Raw genomic sequence first — 23,772 nt, forward strand, 5'->3', positions numbered from 1 at the left:
AGTGTGGAATGCTGTGTGTGTGTGTGTGTGTGTGTGTGTGTGTGTGTGTGCGTGCGTGCGTGTGTGTGTGTGTGTGTGTGTGTGACGATGAAACTCTTGCTTTGGGCCTTGGGGCATAATGTAGAACTACTAGAAATCTCTCTTTTGAGACCTAACTTTAGTGTGCATGCATGGAAATGTTTGTGTGTGTCTAAGAGAGAGAGAGAGAGAGAGAGAGAGAGAGAGAGAGAGAGAGAGAGAGAGAGGGGGGGGGGGGGGGGGGGGGGGGGAGTGGAAGAAACTCCAAAAAACTCTGCAGTTTGAGTTGCACATTTACATGCTCATTCTTTACAGTCACTTAGATGTGCATCTGTGTAAATAACCATTGCATTTTAGGATACACTTGGCTTTTGGTTAAGGTTGGGGTTGCATTTATGGCTTAGTCTCCAGAGAATGAATGTAAGTCAGTGCAATGTCCTCCTAAGCGACAAAAACAAGTTTGTGTGTTCTATGTGTGTGTTTCGACAGGACAGCATAATGGAATGCCTGGGTTCAAGACTTGCCAAGAGCACTTTTCCCATACGCCAGGGAGCCAAGACTTCCCCAACCAGCCAAGAATAGCACCGACTCTCCTTCTCTCTACTCTCTCTCTCTCTCTCACCCACACACCCACACACCCACAAACACAAGCACTCACACTTTTTTACTCTTTGGATCCGACAAGAAAGAGAGTGATAGTGTGAAGGAGACAGTGAAAAACACAGATACATTCTGAATAATCAAACTGTAATTACACCGTAAACCTTGTCAAACCTGCTTTAACATTACTTTACATACTGTTTATATGGTCATGGTAATAAAGAAAATTTATATTGGAGAAGACAGAAAGAGAAGCATGTTTAAGTCTGACTTTCTGAGATATATAAGAATGTGTTTTTGGACTGAAATGAACTAAAAGGGAGACTGAAGGAGGGAGAGTGTGGGAGGGAAAAAGAGAGAGAGCAGCATACTACATACATACAGAGATTTCAACAGGGAAACCGCAGCACTCTCCAAACTGGCTGCTCCCTGTGGGGTAAATCAGAGTGCACTCTCTGTGTATACGTGCTCATGTGTATATGTGTACACTTAAACAAGTATGTTTGTGTGAAAAAGCAGTAGACCAGCGGATAAAGAGGAGGCCCGGGTTCATTCCCTGAGAGCACTCCCTACTCCCATTGAGAGGCACCAAATGTTGAGGCAACAGAATAACAGGGAACAATAGGGTTTCCACTCCAAAGCACGGCTGTGTAGGAAACACTTAAACTTCATTCACAAAGTATGACATAGATGAATACTTCAGTTTTTGTCCTAAAAACTAGTTAACCTTTTTTTATTTTGAACTGTTCTGATCTGTTCCTGAAAAAATCAGCATCTCCGAGGACTTCAACAGTAAGTCAAGCAACATATCCCAAATATTTGTGACCAAATGATTTGTAAAAACCACAACAACATTGGAAATACACTCCACTCTTACCTAGCCAAGTTAGATTGCATATCATTCATTTATGCAAAGGAATTATTAAGCAAATTAATTATTAGCAATGACTTCTGAAGTTATTGTCCAGTACAGTCAAGACTGCCCGGTATTACTTTTTTAATGTCTGCACTTGATGCCTGCACTGTGGAAGAATTAAATGTTTTTAATTAGTTTGCAACACATATTATTAGCTCATAGCTGGACAGATCAGGGCTGCCTTGAGACTTCACCTGCAAATTAGTATGTTGACACCAGTCAATTCCAGCAGTAATCTCCCACTCTGTGTGCAGATGTCTGGTGGAGGTGGGTTCCTGTTTGTTATTAAAGTCGCCCATGTCCAATTGTTTATTGCTCACAACGGCTGTAAACAGACATGCAGAGTATCCCCCGGGCAAAGAGGCAAGCGGAAAATAACATTCAAGGCAATCTGCAGGAGAGAACTTGAAAACTTTAAATGTTTGTTCGTATTGATTTTCTATGACTCAGTGGGAAAATGCCTTATAGTGAGTATTGAGACTATCCATCAACCTGAAGGCCTCAATTCAAATCCTTGACCTCAAGCATTTACTCTGCTGAAATGCCTGCAAGCAAGATAATCGCAGGCAGCTCTGAAGGTGCTATTCTGTAGCTGACCCTGTCGTCTTACTTCCCTGTGGAAGAGGAAGAATTAAAAAGAGAATTTCTCCTCTAGGGATCAATATTACCACAAAAAGACTGCATGTGCTGTGAGTCATTCAGAGAAAAATCAACAGTCGTAGCTTGTCGGTTGCTCCTAATTTTTTTAAAAAGTGGCAGATTTGGCAGAAATTCATGACTGAACATACATTGAATAGATCCCAACCCAACACATAAACTACAATACACTACACCCCCACCCCCCCAACACACAGACACACAACCTTCTCCTCCTCAGGCCTCCTCAGAGACATTATTTATAGGGTGTTTTTCGCATTCTCAGCACTGCCAATAAGCAATTCTCACAGGAAGACCCCTCACTAACTGATTCCTGAAGGTGCTATGCATGAAAATGTATTGCAGCTCCAACACAGTTGCAGCTTCAAAAACAAACACGCTGTCACTAGGCAGAGTAGCGTTCCCTTAGTCTAAAAACTCCTCTCCTCCAATCACAGCATAGGCAGGAAACAAACTTGATTGCAAGGCCCACAGGCTTCATTTCAGTGACTAAATGATGCGTTCTTATCTTTCTGACGGGTTTCCTTTAACCTTTCAGCAAATGTAAAAGAGTGGGTGAAGGATTAAGTAGTCTACCATATTGTTTGGTGAGCTCATTATATTGCATGACAGCGAATGGGGATTAGAAGAGTAAGCCACTAATTTGAACCCACCCACACACTTGCGACGTGCTGCGGCTCAACATTACACTGAGGGAAAACCTTGGCTCAATCACGGTGAGCTGTACATATGATGAGCTGCCACTTCCCTCACATTAAAATCAAATGCACTTTACTTTACATGCATCTGTGCTATGACCAGGGTGACAGGTTTATCAGGAAAACACGGCTTTTGGCGATGGAGAGAGGACGAGGCTGAAAAGCCCTTGATGTCAAAACTAATAACATCAAATTAAAAATGACAGTAAGACTAACAGCTTTTACACTGGAATACCAACATGTTGGCACTGTGTCAGTAATGATTCAGCAGTAAGAAGTGAACTACTGCCCTCAAGCTTATTAAGTACAGCTTCAACTCAATCTTGGGTCCCATCTATTCACAAAATACTATGATATAGACAAAATACATGTGTACAGGAGGGACAGGGACATTCTTACCTCATTCAACACCACTCCTCCAGACCCCCCCTGGTTTGTCAGCAGGTGGTACAGCCCATGGAGAGGGTTCCAGACTATCCCAGAATGCAGTGTGTTGACTCAGGGACTCAGCACTCCCTGGTGGATGAAAACAACAGAAGTTAAAACTGAACTAAGGACTGTGGAGGACTTTTTCTTTTTTACTGTACAACACACAGCATAATGTATTTTGGCATACATCACAAGCTTTTTTAACAAAGCAACAAATGTAACTCAGCTTTGATCCATAGGCAAAGAGATATATGGGATTCTCACATCTTGTATCCTATGATTCTCTGGAAGTGCTAATATGTATACATCTGACAATCAAACATGACAAAATCACTACATAGTGGTTGTATATGAGGATTATTAAAAAGGGTACATCTCAATGAAATTGAAATGAAGAGGAAAGGAATAGGCCTGCCATTTACTGTGCCAATACATTAAAAACATGTCTACACAGAAAACATCAATCAAAAAGTGCAGTATTCTCATACTTATTAGTTTAATTACTGTCTTCCTGTTGAATATTCTTGCATACAGTAAGCGCTTTAAACCTTGCTCTTGTTTGACATTTTCACTGGGTGTCCATTCTTTGTGCAGATTTTATTTGCAATTGCTGCAAAATGTTTTGTTGTCTTAAAAACTGCAACCCAAATACAGGTCATTGTTATAAACAGGATCTGACATATTCATACACACACACAAAAAAAACCCCAAAAACCGAAAACGCCAGAGCATCTTTAAAGAAATCAAATGTGCAACAAGCTGAATTAAGCAGACACCCACACACCAGCATAAGAGACAGACCGGCTGATCGTCGACTGCGTGAACACACTCTGTGGGACTAATTAGGCAAGTTGTGGTGGAATGATGTGGATGTTACGGGGATACGAGAAACGTGTTCCCTGCTGTTTAGTCAGCTGCTGTGTGTGCACGCTTGTGTGTCTGAGATTGTTTGTGGGATGTGTGTGGAGGTGTGTGGGTCGTCAAACATCCTACTGACCCACTTCTTAAATGTCTGAAAACAGGGAAAGAAGTAAGGGTGTGTGTGTGTGTGCAGCTGTCTAGTTGTGGCTGTTAATGTTTTATGGAAGGCAGATGAGGGAATTCGAGTATGTGGCTCGCTTTGTTTGTGTATTACATTAGTAATTGTAAAATATATCACTCCGCGCACACTGGAATTAAACTGGAAACTCTATTCCACATGGGATTGAGAGCTATTGTGGAAATAAGATATGACAAAGGAAGAGTGAGACAAACACATAATAAGAAAGAAAGGATGTCTTGTATTGGAGACAAAGAGGGCTACATGAGTGTCAAGAAAGTTAAGCATGTATGTACACACAAATGAAACTGCCACTGTCCATCCTGGCTACCACAGAAAGCAGTGGGGTCTGTGTGTATTAAAGACAGAAGAAAAAGAAGAAAAGAAGAAAATGGATGGAGACTGATGTCACAGATCACCAGACACCAACCGGCAAAGGAATCTATCAGATGGTATTAAAAAGGAAAGTGAGAACTCAAAAGAAGTGGAGACAAAGAAAGGAGAGATGGCAACATAGAGTGTGAAATGGCATAAAAGTTACAAGAGTAAAGAAAAAAGTAGAGATCCCCAGGTGACATAAAGGAAGAGAGAATAGAGAGGACAGAAAGCTAAAGCAGACAGAGAGAGAGCTAATAGAGAGGAAGAGAGACACAGAGAGAAACAGATGGTGGCAGAGAAGAGACAGATATAAACTCACTGGGAGAACAACACTAGCTCCGCTAGCAAGGCACAGCAGGGAGTATTGAAAGCTGAAAAATGTCATAAAAGGGAGGAGGATGGATAGTGAGAGGGAGGGCAGAGCAAAGCAGGACAGAGAGTGAGGATTTCATTCCAAAGCTCTATCCAACTTTCAGGGAAAATACTGCGATACCTGATAGTTTTGAACAGGTTTAGATGTTTCTCCATGTAAAACAAATGTCCCTAAGGTCTTTCAAGGAAAAAATGTAAGTACTCTTTTGAAGCAGGTTGTATTTCCCTAAATGGGGACTATACATTATCCCATTCTTGACATCTCATTGAGATAAACATACAACTAATCTGCCAACAAAAAAAACAATTAACTTTTAAAAACTATTTATGACAAATCATAAGCTCAACTGCAATACAAACTTATTAAATCAGTGTATACACAGAATAATAAATCATTGAGCATTAATATTATAATATTGTTACACATAAGTATCAGATTTAGTTATTGAAATTCTCACTTCCACAAGTGGGTCTGTGGCAGCAATAAAACTGAAATCTCATCAAATAACGTAAGTGAAACAGATTCTGTGGTTTAGAATCCTTCTTTAAAGTCTTAATACCTGTTTCACAGTGATGTTTGATTGTCTATGAAGAGGATGTATAGTGAATATAAATGCTTTTTAGCCAGATTAGAAGCTTCAAAACACAAGCATACTACCCTCAGTGCACACTTATGGCCACACACACACACACACACACACACACACACACACACACACACACACACACACACACACACACACACACACACACACACACACACACACACTATACACTATACACTTTGTCTCAATCCATCATGTCCAATCCAGAAATCAGGCATGCTAAATTAGTCAGGAATGGAGGAACGGTTCAGTGTAAACCACATTAAATGAACGGCTGATTGAATTGCAAAGCACAGTGGAGAAGACAGCTCCTACAAAGAACTGTGTGTGTGTGTGTGTGTGTGTGTGTGTGTGTGTGTGTGTGTGTGTGTGTGTGTGTGTGTGTGTGTGTGTGTGTGTGTGTGTGTGTGGCTTTTTTTATGACATTGCGTGTGTTCAAATCCTATGTGCTTTAAGTTGTTCCTCTGTGTTGTATCTACAACACATTACATTCACTTAGAAGAAGTTTTTGTCCTAAATGACTAAACTAATTAATGTTCCATACGGACAAGAGGGAGATGTCTTCAAAATTGTGCATGCATCCCATCCAACAACTGTGCAAGTGCAGAAATAGATGTGTTGAGAGTCAACTTGACTAAGTGAGAGAGAGAAAGGTTTGAATGACTCATCAGTGAGAGAAAAACTGTTTCGATAAACTAAAAGGTTTAGTGTCTTGCTTTGGGGAGTTTTGCTAGTACAACCAAAGTGTTGCAGCCAATGTTGAAGTGACTAAATGAGTAGCATGCTCACTTAAAAAGGACAATGCTACAGTCCTTTGTGTGTTTGTCAGCCTGTTGAATTTTATTACAGTGAGTCAATGTGTTCACAATTTTTGGTCATCTATGTGTGTGTGTGACTATGCATAGCAATCCAGATGAAAAGGCAACAACTATTCTCTCTATAAGTGTTTCTCTGTACTAGACTACATGCTGGCATGATTACACTATGAATACTTTTGTCACCTCAACCATCAGTTTCTCAGTACAAGGTGCTTGCATTCTTCCCTTTATCTCCCCAACAAGTGTAGTCAAAAAAATGCTGTCAACCCACGATCACCACGGCTTTTGCCAAATATATTGCCTATTGTACAAATTTTGCCTAACAGAGCAGTCTTTTTCTGAAACGGCTACAAGTTGTGGAACCACAACTACTGGGTTATAAGGCTAACATCAGCAAAAGATGTACCCAAAAATGCATGTGAATGTTGCATTTCTCTCCCTTAAACAAGTGCTTGCTGTAACTCACTAAGTTACAGTGAAAAATACAGTGTTGAATGTCAGACTCTAACTGGAAAAATGTAAAGTTGAAGGTTATAATTTGGGCACAGATGATAAAAACATTTATTATAAAACATTCACATGCATTTTCTCTTTCAACTTGCTTAGACCAATAACATTGCCCGTAGTACACATTTACCATAAAATATGACAGACAATCACACAGGCAGGATCACACACACATAGACAGAATGCTTTGGGAGCTGACGTAGTGTCTGACAGCTGTTTGGTTGGTTGAGGCAGAAGAATGCAGTGAGTCTTTTTATATATATATATATTTATATATGCACATGTCTGTGTTTTTGTGTGTGTGTGTGTGTGTGTGTGTGTGTGTGTGTGTGTGTGTGTGTGTGTGTGTGTGTGTGTGTGTGTGTGTGTGTGTGTGTGTGTGTGTGTGTGTGTGTGTGTGTGTGTGCAGACCGAGTGACTGACCATCACTGTAATGTAAGGGAAATGCCTTCCTTAACCACAACCCCATTTTCCTAGACTCCAACATATCTGCCATACCACAAGTGAGGAATCAGCCCTCTGAAGGTTCAAGGTGCTCATAGCAGGAAGGAATGTTATCTTGTGTGCACACATGTCAGCAAAAGACCTGTGTCCTTTACTTATCGTCATTCTTAATCTACCATTCTGCGCGCTTTCGCTTTGTTACTAGAAGTGTGTACGTGGCAGCTGCGTTAGGTTCAGTGCCATAGAAAAATTCCTATTGCTGACCCGAACTATTTTTAATACCCACTTTTATAATATACTGTTGGAAGGAAGGACTAAAGATCACAAGCCAGGAAGCAAATACAAATCATTCAACAAAGACAAACATAAAAGAAAGGTCAGCTTTTCCAGGTCTCTCTCTCTCTCTCTCTCTCTCTCTCTCTCTCTCTCTCTCTCTCTCTCTCTCTCTCTCTCTCTCTCTCTCTCCCTTCCTGCTCTTCCCACCTCTTTCCAATCAAACACCATTTATAGCCATCTGTTGCTCAGTAACTCTTTAGTCTACAGTGTGACACATAATAACACAGCTCATGCTTGTGAAGATGTCAAACCACACTGTAACAAGAAAGGGTGTGACTTCAAGCTAGCTGAGAGCAATCTAAAGCTTGCTGGTCCATTTCATAGTTTAACTGATGCAAGTCACAGTTTTCTCCCATACTTGTGAATGACAGCTGACCTAATTTTGCATTGGGTGTATTACAAGTGCATAGATTCAGTGATGTGTATGATGCAATAAAAAAGACTACAATAGATTAAAGTTGGAACACCAAGACTCTCAATGATGCTGGAGCTGATCATAGTCAGAATTAAACAGACTAAATGCTATCAAGAAAAGCATCAAACAAAGAACAACTGTGAGAAGTCTGTAGAGCTGTACCCAACTAAAAATCATGCTTTTTGTGATTTCCTGTTCTTTTTGTACTGCATCTCTACTTCCTCCTTGTGATGACATCACATCATTGGTGTGTGCCCACAAATGGCAGTCTGTTCCGTAAACTTTGCTGCTAATGTTATTACCAAGGTTGGCTATGGGCTGTTCACATTGTCCATTTGCATATTTTGGATTGGATTAGGGCTCAAACATGTACAGATGTATTTGAGAAATGTCCAAAGAAAGAGAAAAAGAAGTGAAATCCTACAATTACTGTTTGTATAGCCTCCCAATGGACTGAGAATTGGTCAATCAGAACAGAGTGGGCTTATCGGCAGGGAGGCCTTTAAGACAGGACTAAACCAGCCTGTTTCAGTCCGAACTGAGGGGCTGCATGAAAGACCAGTTTAAATTAAAGGATTTCTATTGAACTGTAAATCATGCAAAGATATGCCATTATAGCCCCAGAATATGATTATAGACCTAGAAATGTGCATGATACATCCCGTTTAACCAACAGTCAAAGGGTTTCTGAGACTGATTGGAAGAGAAACAGGGTTTCCCACAGCTTTTACCGCAGGAGCACTGCCTCGCCTGAGGTAAAGACTGCACCTGCTAACCTCAGAAGAAATGATTACTCTTATATGAAATATAGCATTAATCTTTATGGTAAAAAAATAGCACAGGTGCTGTATCACACAGCAAATGCCATATACAGTATTTAATGAGAGGAAACTGTGTACGCCTTCATCTAGTATTTATACTGATCACAAGCAGACAACACTTAATGATCAATCATAGGTTTTGGTGCTAATTAACCAAATTAATCAGAGCAGCATGTCACAGTATTGGAAAAGAAAGAAAATCTGAGTCTAACTGCTCAATCAGAGTCTGAGTCACAATCAGACGCGGATGGGATCAGTCCCCAGTCATGACATTTATTTGCTCATTAACTATAAAATCAGGAAAACAACTAATTGACAAAATTGAGAAACATGCTCAGAGAAGATGTCTGATTGGCCGATTAATCAGCTTGAGGAGACAGCTGCTGCTTTGAAGCTTTCACTTTCTGGGTTCACTTGTCCTGCACACATTTGCAGACACACCGCCACTCTGTCAACACCCATGAGCACAGCCGTCATCTCTAGTCATGACAATGTCTCCTATCGTATAATCAAGTAGGCAGGGTAGGGTGTCCAGTTTGAGTTTAACTTTTTGTGAGGTTATACAACTACACTAGTGGGTGGAGCACACACACACGCACGCATATAAATACACACAAACAAACATACATACCATAGAGAACGCGCATGCAATCATTTGTCCCAAATATAAGACAATGGGGTAAGACAAATCCAAGGCTGTATGTATGTGTGTGTGTGTGTGTGTGTGTGTGTGTGTGTGTGTGTGTGTGTGTGTGTGTGTGTGTGTGTGTGTGTGTGTGTGTGTTTGTGTGTGTGTGTGTGTGTGTGTGTGTGTGTGTGTGTGTGTGTGTGTCTGTGTTAGTGTGTGAGCTTCTGCGTTAAGAGGGCATGCTGAGAGAATAGGAAGCATGCTTTCTGTGCCAAACCTCCCCTTGGCAGTCAAACAAGGACACACTCACACACACAAACACTCAAAACACTCTCTCTCTCTCTCTCTCTCATCTCTCTCTCTCTCTCTCTCTCTCTCTCTCTCTCTCTCTCACACACACATTGCTGAGTGTTTTAATTGGCCACTGATTTGCCAGTTAGTGTTCTTGCCACTCTCTTCACCTCAATGTGCTGGCCCCCTGCCCTACAGCCTGGCAGAGGCACAGCTGGACCTGGAGAATGTGGGCATGTGCATGTGAGAGTGTGTGTCCGTCTGAAAGTGTGTGTCACCCTGAAGTAATTAGTTTCACGGGAGTATGTGTGTCTGTGCATGTGTGTAGGTGTAGGAAGGTGTCATTTCAAACAAATACAGTTCCAAGAGGCTCAGTTTCAGGATCAGATTCCTCAAATTCTCAAAGTCTACATTTTTTTGCAAGTACCACTTTATTCAATTTATTAACAACTCTTCAACTCTTCACATATTTTGGCTTTTTTGGAATTTGGCATTAAATTCAGATCTCAATGTTCCAGGTTTGGGAAAGCATCTTCTGTGCTGTGTGCAGATAATATGCGGCTGATTGAGGGTGTACTGAGAATTATTTTGGTCATTTTTCACCGAGGTCGAAAACATTGGCTGCCTCAGTGAAGAGAAGCAATGTCCATTATGTAAACAACAAGTGAAAAACATGTACAGACTTGTTTAGCACACTGTGCAGTCTCCATGCTGGTCAAGGAACGTCTAAGTGACAAAACAGCACATACATGTGTTGTTAAATGTGAAATGCCACAATACGCTTGAGGCGCTTAAAGCTCTCTCTCTCTCACAAACACACACACACCACATGCATTTTGCCAGTGTTGTATGAAGTTGTATCACCAGTACACTGCGTATTTACATTACACACTGTGATATCTTTTGTTCTTCTAAATGAGACAGTACAAAAGTGTTGCTGCCCAGCTGCTGCAGTGGTGCTTCTCAGTTTCTTACAGAACACGATCAGCTGTGCTGGGACTCTTCGATGTGTGCCTGTGTGTAACCACATGAGTGTGCTACAGAGCATTTTAGAAAAAAAGAGAAGAAATAAATAGTAAAATATACTCAGACAATATTTCAGGGTTAAATTATAGTTGAAAACAAACTGCAATGGACTTTCTGAGAAACATGTCTGTGCAACACAGTTTGTGTGTGTGTGTGTGTGTGTGTGTGTGTGTGTGTGTGTGTGTGTGTGTGTGTGTGTGTGTGTGTGTGTGTGTGTGTAATGCACATGATGTGTGTGAGATTTATGTAGCCGATATCAGAAGCAGATTGCATCCTCCCCTGCAATATTTTGCAAGGCAATGACAATCACTACTCATTCTTCTTGCACTCTCCACACACTAAGAAACAGACACACACACACACACACACACACACACACACACACACACACACACACACACACACACACACACACACACACACACACACACTTCTATGTACGAGCAACCCAAGGTCAAAACAAAGAGGATGAGATAAGTGTGTGGTCTGTGTGTGTATGCATGCATGTGTGTGTGATGACATCATTACTAGAGCAGAGCACTCTATAGCTGATTGATGGAGAGAGGGGTTGTTATGGTCGGCTGCTGTGAGCTCATTGCCCAGCAACCAGACAATTCGACCCTTCCACTCTGTGTGTGTGTGTGTGTGTGTGGCTGACCTGTCCATACTTTGAGCTGCAGGACTGAGTTCACACACACAACACAAATAATTTTCTCATGTATACACACGTGTACATGTACTGTAGGGCACATACTTATCCCTATATAGGACTGATTTACAGATAATCAAACAGTCATACGAACACACACACCAGTAGTTAGACACGTGACATAAGTCTGGCTCTCATCTTGACTACTAAGTAGCAGACGCTGCTGTGTAATGACTGCCTCTCATGCTGCAACAAAGTTGACTAGTCTTACACATTTGGCATTAGAACAGCCCTTATCTCCAGTGTGTGATTATCACACAATGTGTGTGTTGTGTGAAGTATTGAATAGGAAGCATTCATTCATCATAATTCTTTAGGCATTTTTGGCTGCTGATTTCTCTATTTTCCCTCCAGTGTCTGTCTTTCTCTCTCAAATTAAAATGTGCTTTATTTGCATTAATGGGCATTAGAGACTACTGCAAAAGCAAGTTTATGACACAAATGTGACAATGAAAGATGCACTAAGTCCAAATATTAATTAAACTCATGATTGGTAACTAACCAATGACAGCTCAAAGAGAAAATATACAGTACATAAAGTCAGTCTTTTCAGCCAGCCATAAACAGACTTTGGTATTTGTTTCGGTCAATTTGATAAATAATCCTCCAAAATGTTTTAGCTAAGTATTTGAGCAGGAGAATAAAACAAATGCTTCATATCCTTTTAATTGATATCTCTGATGATATCTGTTTTCTTCTGGAGGCCAGTCACTATGGCCAATTTATTGTTTGTTTGAATCTAATTTTGCCAGCAGTCACCATTAAAGAGTTCATTATTAATATCAATTTCTTTGAGTTTGGCTGTGGGTAGAACATACAGGTTTAATTGGTGTTTTTGAGCTAGCTGCTGCTGAAGCAGGTCATTCTCTGGGTTCCTGTTAATTCCATGTTAAAACTTTCTTCAGGTAGGAGTCTGGATCACTACAGGAAAAGCTGTTGCACAATTTCACGGCTCTTTTATTCTGTTTGCAGTACATTTGGACACCTTCCTATTTCTTGTCTGCAGTCTGCGTGTGTGGCATTTCTGAGGGCTTTGAGGATATATTTGGTGAATTCAAGATAAAGAAGTAGAACAAAAGAGAGAGGTAAGTTTTCTAGTGCATCTTCTTGTCTTTTTTGTCTAGATAGTACAACAACATGTAAGGAGTGATGTGAAAGAGGACTGACTCGTAAGGAGATCTCTCAGTCTGTTCAACATCTCACATGTGCCTTCTCAGTTTCCCAATCTCACACACACTGACACTCTTCTCAGGTGACCAACCATTGAGAAGCAAACAAAGGAGACTCAATAACATCACGTCACAAAAATCTCCCCCTCCAGATTGCGGCTTGGCCTCCTCTGATGTCACCCAAGCAGCTAAACTTAAAGCAGGCTTTACACAGAATGAGGAATCTGAAAGGCTTACAGGAACTGACAATGACTAAACTGGAGAAGAAAACAAAGAAGTGATATTTTTAAGTACTTCTAACGAAAATAAATGTGTCAGTTTAACTTCCCATTGTACTACAACCGCAAAACATCTGTTCCATCACCATCTCTATGCCCGTAATCTGGCTTCATGTATGTAGAACAGGAAACATGCATTTTTTTCATACCCTAGAGGAATCAAGAAGGGCTCTGCACAGCTGGAGGGCCTTTCATACTGTAGCTCTGTTGGCAATGCAGTAAATACTAGTGGTGAAAAGCAGTAAAAGTAACTACTCGAGTGCAATTTTGAGGTACTTCAGTTGAATATTTTCATGTTATGCTACTTTACCCCTTCACTTCACAACATAATACAATGTTAAACTCCTTAACAGTCTATTAAAGTCTTCAAATTTGCTCCAACTTGACAAGAGTAAAATGTTACTTGTGCATTGCTCAGTATTAATCTAATATTTTTACACATAATAGCATCTCACTCACAGTGGCCATTTTTATAATTCTACTGCAATGCATTTTGCTAATAATACTTCTGTACTTTTACTTAAGTAGGTTTTTGAAAGTAGGACTTCTAATATCCAATCTATTTTGACATTGTGGTATAGGTACTTTTACCAAATACTTGTACTACCGCTAAAAAAAAGAAAAAAAGAAGCAAATTATGGTCACTTTGCAAGCAAATGACAAGAGAAATGCTATTCTCTATCTTACATGTTTCTTTGACACAACACAAACAAGAAAGGTGCTTTGATGATGACAATGATGATTTGATGGTTAGTTATGTGTGGCTGAAATGGAAATATAATTGTGCACCACAGTGACGAAAATGATAGAGATGTTTAAGGTGGTATGCCACAGGTAGTCATTGAATAAAACATCACGCTGCCAAGGTTAGAGATATTTATTCCCACAGGCAGCAACAATTAAAAAATGAAAAATCTAGTAGGTAATAGTATGAAATATCTTGCTGATTGGGGTCCAATTAATAAATGAGGCAGCAGTGAAGCTTCATGTTAGACTGCCCATCTCATAAGGGGAGGTCACAGGTTAATGTAACAGTTGTGTGTCCTTCAGTGAAAGAGCAATGAGGTGACTCACTCTCCTTTTCTCTTCCTTTTATGCAAGACTGGCAGCTAAATGTAAATGAGGGTTATTGGTTGTGTGGTGGGTCACATTTTATCAATGAGTATAATGTGGTTGGTTGCCCGACTCATTTTCTGCCTGCGCAGAGAGTGAAAATATCAAAGGAAGTTAAACCCAGACTCAAACAGAGTGTTATACATAGGCCGCCTCTCTCTGTGCTGCAGAATATCTTTAAACCCAAGACAGAAAAAAAAGAGGCAGAAGATGAAAAAAAAAAGATGCAGTGGCAGATGAGGGCGGTGTGATAAGAGAGAATGAATAAAAGAAAGAAACAGAAAACAAAAGAAGAAATGAAGAAAAAAAACAACTTGGGGTAGACTATGATAAAAGAAAAAGGAACTTGTCTGGGTCTCTCTTTCTCTCTCTCTTTCATTCTAAGATCTTCAAAGACTTATGAAGTGCTCCTGAGACACTGCTACCAACACTAGTGGGACACACACACACATACACACACATACACTCCACTACACCCTGCTGGGAGACAAGTTCTGTGCTACCCTCCTCTGAACCAAAGTAATGATATACTAGAAACTGAGACAGACTGATGAAGACGGAGAAAGAGGCTGAGTCAGAGGGAGACAGAAAAAACTGATGACAAAAATGGAAAGAGGAAGAAATTATACAAACTGTATTAAAGATATGTGGAGGGAAAACAACTGCAGGCCTAATGCTAGTCAGACAAGTGAAACAGATAAAAGCCCAAAACTCAAACTATGATGCAGTTTCAATATTCATCAATATTCTTTTTCTATCTGATGTGTAAAGCAGAAGGTATGCCATCCGCATGTCTCTTCAGATCCACAAAGCATATACGCATTTTTCAGCTCATTGTTTTGGTCTTACAGTACACAATCTTATTGTTTTGCTTAAATGTAAGCACTCCCATCAACTCCTTTCCAGCAACAGGCAGCTGTTTTTTTTAGCAAATAAAAAAAAAATCATGAACAGCAGACAAGTAAACATAGAGAACCATTTACCAGCTAAAAAGCCATATATTGGACTGACATTCATCAGGTAGACAGAAACCAGCCTTCAAAGGAGGGCTAATAGATAAATAGGCAGCTTTTGCTATCATGTTTGCAACAGCAACTGATTATGATATGTTCAATCAGTGTTGTGTTTAAAACTTGTTTCACTGCCCCAAAGTGGTCAAAATGATTGAATGCAGATTTAAGTGTAACATTTCTGAAATGTCAGTGTGTGTCAGCCAGAGGGTTTTGCATCAATACAGCAAAATGTTACTCTATTGTATTAAGTATCAGACCAATGTGGGTATTGTATGCACACAGTCACACATATTTTCACATTATCTTCGTCTTATGACTTCTCTACTTATATCAAAATAATTTCTCTTCTGTTTATACACAATGAAGCCTGACAAAAATAAATACAGTATTGTCAAGAAACCTGCTTTCCCCAGACAGCTGACAGACGTTGCTCCTTCTCTCCGTCTTTGCCCCAGGGAGAGAATTCACAACCAAACTTAACATCACAGTATTTCTACTCACGGCTTTAGAAGATGGGTCTCACTCAGCGTGAAAAAGCGTGCAGTATATGGCTTTATCACCAATCTGCACGGCTGATAAAGTCGGACTCATTATTTGCTGTGGTTGTTACTTGGACTGCTTGGTCTGGGGAAATAATATTCTTGCACGCCTTGTTAACTCTGTTTCTATTCTGTTCTTTCACTCGCTCGCATTTTCTCTTTGTCTCTGTCTTTCTCTTCTCAAACCGCCTGATTCTCTTGTCTCCTGTGACGCCTTTTCATTTGTGACATTCCCTCTCATTCATTTTATCTCACTGTGTCTGTAGACTCTATGCATCTTGCTTTTCCTCATTTGACCTTACCACCTTCATCTTTCCTTCATCTCCCCTCCCCTCATAACACTCCACTTCCCCATCCTTTAGGGTTCTACAGTGATGTGGCCCTCTGAGTCAGTTTACTCATGTGTGGCCTATTGCATACACTTGTCAAATGTGCACTGGAAGGATGTTTTACACACAGCTCTATTCCACGCTCAATTGGTTAACTGACAGAGCGTTAGCAACTGTGCACACACTGTTTTTGGTGAAAACTAGCATAATAATGGTGACGATACAGCACAGTTACTACAATACAGAGGGAGCAAGGAGGTTACATTTTCTGGTAGAAGCACCAACTATGCTGTCACTATGCTTATTTGATATCTGTGTGTTAGTTATACATGAATATTCAAACAAAAACAGCACCAAGAGCGGGGTGGAAAAACCTGTCTACTGTAATCTCTTTAATAAGGTAACAAGTTAAAGGGCAAATTCATAAGAGTGAAAATAGAAAATGTAGCTAGAAAGACATGAGATTCGATGAGAACAAGCCAGCATAAGCAAATAGGGTGTGGATGTCTCAACTTACTGAAACTCCACTTTGCTGTTTCTACCACACAGAAAAAAAAGCACCTGAGTATGGTGTCATACTCCTTTAAGAGTACGGGTTCTTTTTCGGCAGTCGCACACTGAGCCACATCTATTTATAACCCTGCTGTTTTTGAGGACTCTGCTACAGTACATTTACATGGGAACTGTGCGTACACATACACTTACACTTGTGTCCACACACATTTGCATACTCACACTGGTTCACAATGAGCTTTCTTTTCCTGCAGCATGTGGTTGTGTGTATGTGTGGTTTTGACAGTAAATGTACGGTGCTACTCGATATTACAGAGCAGTTCAGTCACACAATGCAAGTTTATTTGCGGCGCGCATTTGCATTTATGTGTAATAATGCGCAGCAGTTACAATAAGTGCTTTAAGAAAAAAAGGAAATGTGTACAACATGCACCATAGACCCGTTTCAAAGCATAAATGTGGACTTGTCATGGCAGGTAAAGCATGGGTGTAATTAATAACTAAGCCATATCATTTAACAGCCCCAGTAAGCCCTGGAACACAATCATTAATGTCATCAGTTCACCTGCCTCAGGTTTTCCTGCTACAACATGTCAAAATGTCAGCTGTCAAAAAGGTCTATAGTTGTGCTTGTTAAACATGTACTTGCATTAGTACGTGTTCCCATGTGTTCAATATTTCTACATGATGAATTTTAACTACAATATCTAAAAGCCAAAACCAAATGATGGCATTTCCCAGAAAGCCAAATTGTCCTGAAAATAATAAATGGTGCATGAATGGACCAGTAAACAGCATGCACCTTTCAGCTCATTTACAGCAATTTATAACAAAACTACCCATATGATTGGATATATTTCTAGCAGTGCTTCAACTGACGCTAACAAATTATTAAACATCATATTGAAATGCTAAATATGTTACACATTTTACTGCTACCTTCTACACAGACACATACACAGAGATTGACAACCCACATCTCTCAAAAATGAACTATGCAGGATTTTCCTAAAAACAACTGCAGGTCTGTGTGTCTGCTTGACTGAGGGCAGGGCTAAGCTACACACACTTTCAGAGCAGAGAAGCCACAGCGGACAGGATGAAAGTGTAGAATGTAACTGCCATGAAACAATTAGAAATTAAAGTTGTCTTTATCTGTTTGTTCTCATCAGCACGGCTCATTCTCTTCGCTCATTCTAGCTCGCTTGACCACCGCTGATCTCTCTTTCTCTCTCGCTGTGGTCGAATTGAGCTTGGGAGGAGGGGTCAACTTTGAATGCTGTTTGTTTATAGACACCAACCCACAAATCCTGCATAGTATACCTATAAATCTTCATGTGAATATGTGATCCTACAAACAGGGTGAGTGAGTGTACATGCATAATTTATGTGCATCTCTACATCACAACCATTCCCTGTTTGAACCCACGCTCACCATGTGCGACCTTTTAAAACCTCTCTGTGCAGATAATCTCTCTGCATTTATCAAAAGACAGTTGTGCTGCAAGATCTGGTGAGTGCTGTGAAGGACTGAAGTGCTAATATGTGTAATGCATTAGTTTCTATGTGTGTGTGTGCCAGAGAAGATGACATCATTACTATGACTGGGCGCTGGCTGATGGAAGGTCGTTATGGCTCGCTGCCATGAGCTCTTAGTTTGTGGGCATGTCTGAGTGTGAACATTACAGTGTATGCAGTTCGGTGCATCATGTCCTCTTCACTGGGATTTTATTGAGTTCATAAACATAATGTACACCCACACACAGTCTCTCTCATACTCTGCATCAACACAACATTGTAAAATGATATCTTTTTCTATCACTTCATCCACTGTCAGTCTCTTTCTCGCTCTCTTTCTTCAACCATCCCATTTCGTACATCCTCTCCCTATTCCAAAGTCAAACTCTTAAAAGGTAATACAGTAATATTACCAGTGATAGTGTCTAATTTACCAATGTAAATTACCAGGAATTTTGATGATTCATGTCATGCATCTTTTATTTCCTCTTTTCAGCTCCCCCACTGAGCTCTAAGCTGAAATTTTCTTTTCCTATCTTCCTCTTGGCATAAATATCTCCCTTCCTCTGCCCCCCCTCTCCTCCTCTCTCTCAAGTCACTCCCTTTCCATGCCGTGCTTGTCCTTCTTCACACTTTTCTTTCTTTCTTTCCTCCCTCCCTTCCTCCATCTGTTTCTCCCTACCCTCAGTGTCCTTCACCTCCCTGTATCTGCACAACACAGCACACCTTCCATCCAACCCAGCTTTCCCGCACACACATACAGTGCACACTCTCTTTGAGCATAAACAGTGTGATCATAAAGCTGACACTGCTGTCATTCAAACTTATAGTGCTGGGAGGAAGAACACACCCAGTTAAAGCAAAGAATAAATGTGAGAGAGTTACAACTCTGTGTGAGTATGTGTGTGTGTGCACGCTGAAGGCTAGAGTACACGGGAGTCACTAAAGCAATTTATTACGTTGAATCCAATGAAGAGAAAACTCATAGTTTGACTGGAAGGACTTTCCTATATGCTTCATTCACTTTCAGCACAACAGCCCCAGTGTATGTGCGTGTCTGTGTGTGTTCGGGGGATTCCGCAGTTTGCTCTGCTCAGTGTCTCATTACATCATCACATGGTGCTCTGGGCTAACAAAAAACATACACACACTCAAAGAGACACGCACTTTATACACACAAGCTATTATATACGAAGGCACAGATACAGAGAGAGATAAAATGTGTGTTAACTGTAACTGTGTGTGTAAGTCAGGATATATATTGTAATGGAGTCATACGATTGCAGGGGCACACTGGTTGACTCTTTTATAGAGCTTTTATAATATCTTCTCAATATGACTCTGTTAATGATTGTAAAGAATGAAAGGTATTAGCCAAGCTGGGAGGAAAGAGCAAAGGAAGGGAAAGAAAGAAAAGAGGAAAGGTAGGAGGGAAATAGTCCATCATCAGTAGAAAAACGATAACCTGTATCAGGGCTGCGAAACACTGTAGAGCACTGGTCTGAATAAATCACCTTTTTTAGTCATTAAAATGTGAGTCCGCCTCCTATCAACTTCCTGAACACTCTGGCTCAGCTTACTCACAAGAAGTCATTGAAAGATACTGTACTTACACGATGACAATCAACTAACATGCCGAAAACTAGCATGTTAGGCATAACAGCGACTAAATTACTGAATATGTGTCTGACCGACTGCACGGCTGTATGACTGGCAAACAGACAAATTGATTATCTGTCTCACTGGCTGGCTGCCTGGTTACTGAACAGCTGTCTGACTGGCTAGCTGGAGGTTTGCTGACTGAATTCATGACTGATTGAACAGCAGGGGGACTAGCCTACTGACTGAATATCTTGATCTCTGTGCTTGTGACTGACAGCCTACTGGCCGTTTGGCTAGGTGGCTAATGTACTGCAAACTGAGTCCCTGAACAGGACTGTGTTTTTGTGACATGTGTAAAATAAAAAAGTAAAAAAATGTGCGTCTGTGTATTGACAGGGACTGCATGTCTACATGTATGATATGTGTTCCTTTGTAACTAATTGTAAGTGAATGACTGTGTGTGTGTGTGTGTGTGTGTGTGTGTGTGTGTGTGTGTGTGTGTGTGTGTGTGTGTGTGTGTGTGTGTGTGTGTGTGTGTGTGTGTGTGTGTGTGTGTGCTTGCGTGTGTGTGTTGTTTCTCCATGCACAGGGAGGGGGCCTGTTGCTCTCCACTGTTATACAATACATATTGTATAACAACTGGCAGTGTGTGGGCGGCTCCCGCCATCTGGAGAGATGCAACCTCTGCCGTGCCTCACTCTACACACTGCATGTGTGTGTCTGTGCATGCACTTTTGTAAGTGTGTGCCAGTGTCCACCCTGCAGCTACAAATAGATACAGCGTCATGTACAGTAGTTAGGTTCCTGGGTTCTTGTACAAAATGAATTAGAGTAACGTAATAGAGTACAATCTGTGTATTTGTTGTTTATTAAGACAAACTATTTTGTTATTCTTCAACAGCGCATGGAATGAAAAATTGCAATTATATTTGCATAAATACTTGTAGGGATTCTTCATCTTACCTATGTGGTAATGTCCTATGGGGGTTTGACAGCTGCCAACAGAAAGTGAAGACTTTATTATAAAACTTAGCAGGAGCCAAAGCCTGCATGTTTCAGCCTTGTTCTGGGTTTACACAGAGAAGGACTCAAACAAACAATGTCTTGGAACTATTCTTCCCCAAATAAACACACACACTCACTTACTCGCTCACTCTCTCTCTCTCTCACACACACACACACACACACACACACACACACACACACACACAAACACGCTCTCTCTCTTTCTCTTTCTAACATACACAGAGTAAATAAGGTACTGTGAGAATCCACTCCATCAACTCCAAGTCTGTGCTCAACAGTAAACTGTTGCTATGGAGAGGAAAAGCTGTAGACTGGCTTTCCAGTCTATTTTAAGGTATCTGGTATTACCGTTTTTTTCACTGCATATATGAGATTCAAACAAACTGTGATAGTCGGAATTACAAGTAGATGGTTTTTAATTAGCGCACTTCATTATTTGCCCTCCCTACTGCTACTGATCTGTAACCAATCAGTCTACCAAAAATGGGATGAAGATGTCTGACTGTAAATCCAGACTGCAAAATGTCTAAATGATGTACTGAATTATTATGTTCACAATAAGGTGACAATCATGCTACATTAGAATGAGCAATCATAGAGTACACATACATTAATGTTGCCTAGAGCAGCAATGTTTTAGTTCCTGATACAGGTTAGGGAACATTATATGCACAAGCTGTCATTGCTTCCTTTCAAATGCCAACGTTTCTACTGACAACCAATAATACTGCACACCCTGCATTTAAGCAATGACACACAAGAGCTAAAATGTTCCCTTTTCTGTTAAATACACTGTGTTCCACCACAACCATCTAATCACACTTATAAGGCTGTTTGTGATAACTAATAGTTTACTTTTGATTACATAAACTACATACGTGGACATCCTTACATGTGTAAAATTGCGTACATGAGTGCATGTTCCCATATATGTTTCCAAGATGAATGTGTGAGATCCACGCAGTCAGGGAGGTGTTACATTGAATCTTTTTTTAGCTGATGACTTCACACCTGAAGAGGAAGTTACTGGAGTGCACATCCTGCCCGCTGTAATAGTGAACCCCAGCTTTTCTTGTGCAACCATCACCTAACTCAATGCTGATAATTATTTCTTCAACATGAAACTCGATTTAACACTCTTGTGCCTGGGGTGTTCCTGTCATTTATACATTGGTTGATACATTTTCTGCTATGTACTGCTAGCATTTTGAAAGACGACGATGAAAGATTGAATAATGAATATAATAGAAGAAGAAGAAAGATATTTAAACCTGCTCCACAATTGAACTTTAAACATGAAGCAGTGTAGTATAGTAAAGGCCCTGTACACCTGCTTTCATGTCAACTGAAAAATATATGCATTTTACAGTAAAACAAGCAGAATTCATTAGAATAGTTTTTTGCTGTATTGAATGCCATAGCAAAAATAACAAAACACAATAATGAATTTTAAACTCAAAGGTTCAGGTGTTATTGTTCCAAAATTTTCTCCAACTGCGTGTCAGGTAAGAACTACCCACAGTGTTAAAAAGTAATGAATAATGAATAAAAATATCTGCCCTCAGCGATAAGTTGTCTGGTCTAAAAAGAGGAAATGTAACCCATCACTACCTTTTTTTATACCCTTCACCTGCTGAAGCATATTAAGATGTTTTTCATGCATTTACGCAAATACACACCTTCACAAAACCTCAGACAACAGTCCAAAAAATAAGTCTCCAAACAAAAAAGAAATGCAGATAAAATGGTTCTTTCTATGATCAGTGTGATCAGTTTAGCATCAATATCAAAACTATTTTCCATTATTTTCTCTTAGATTGAGGAATTTGACTTATTTTTTAACAAAATATGCCAAACTTAAAGTCAACTTTAATATTGACTTAATTAATTATTATAAGCGGCAGCAAAAATAAAACAGGGTCTAAAATTATTAAGATTTTCCGATTTCTGAAACTTTGATCAGGAAATATCCCATCAACGCATAAATAAACAAAGACTAGACATCTGATCATCATTGAATGGCAACTTTGAATATTTGACAGTTCTCTACAATAGATACATATTGTATGTATCTATTGTGAACTGTACAAGTGCGCGTGTATATGTGTGTGTGTGCACTCATGTGGCTGCGTGTACAAGGCTTACATGTCTTTCAATTTTTTCTCTTATTTAATACTTATTTGCAGGAACACACACATACACACACAGGTCTTACAAGGTTATGGGAACGAGTCTTTGGCTGCAATTCTAGAGGGGAGGGAGTGAAAGAGCGAGAGAAGAAAACAAGAGAAAGTAAGAAAAAGAGAGCAAACAGCCTGTAAGACATCCATATAAGCAAACAGAAAACTGACATTCACATTTTTCCACATCCATTGAAAGGCATACAGTATTCTGTTTATGACTCTGCCAGGCTGTCGTACAACTGAAAATCAGGCTGCTTTGGATTAGATTTTACTAGAGAGGAATTTTGCTGTAGAGCCTGAGCCAATGGAAAATTACCAGGGAGGGGCCTCATAAATAACTGGACCAATGACAGCTCATATCAATATTGAAGAGCAGAGAGGACAGAGGGAGCAGTGGCAGAGAGGCAGAAGAGTCATGGAGGGTGAGAGAATTGGAGTGAGAGAAGAAACTTGCTTCTCTGCCTCATGCTTATTGTCTATAGTCTTAATTTTGGCTCCTGAGTTTATTTTATACAGTATATAGCCGCTAAGGCAGTTTTTAATTGTTCCACATACTGTAATTAACAACAATTAACAACAATTATTTGCACTATCAATACATTTTCGAATTGTTTTCTTCATTTGTCTATAACATGTCAGAAAACATTGAGGAATTGCCGTTAAAGTTGACTTCTTAAAACACTAAAAACTGTCCAAACTCCCCAAATATATTCTCAAAGAGATTCTTATTATAGAAGATAAAGAAAAGAAGCAAATCATTACATTTGAGGAGCCAGAATTAG

General features: G+C 40.1%; 1 protein-coding gene across 1 annotated transcript in view; it reads right to left on the reverse strand.

Moving 5' to 3' along the window:
• The window catches only part of atxn1a (ataxin 1a), a 96,772-nt gene that overhangs the window by 29,805 nt on the left and 43,195 nt on the right, over window positions 1-23,772 (reverse strand). The window contains exon 3 of the mRNA XM_062435555.1: window positions 3,289-3,405. The gene's annotated coding sequence lies outside the window, so the exon portion shown is untranslated. The remainder of the gene's footprint in view (window positions 1-3,288; window positions 3,406-23,772) is intronic.

This window comes from Scomber scombrus, chromosome 16, assembly GCF_963691925.1.
Source record: "Scomber scombrus chromosome 16, fScoSco1.1, whole genome shotgun sequence".
In the NCBI taxonomy this organism is placed as follows: domain Eukaryota; kingdom Metazoa; phylum Chordata; class Actinopteri; order Scombriformes; family Scombridae; genus Scomber; species Scomber scombrus.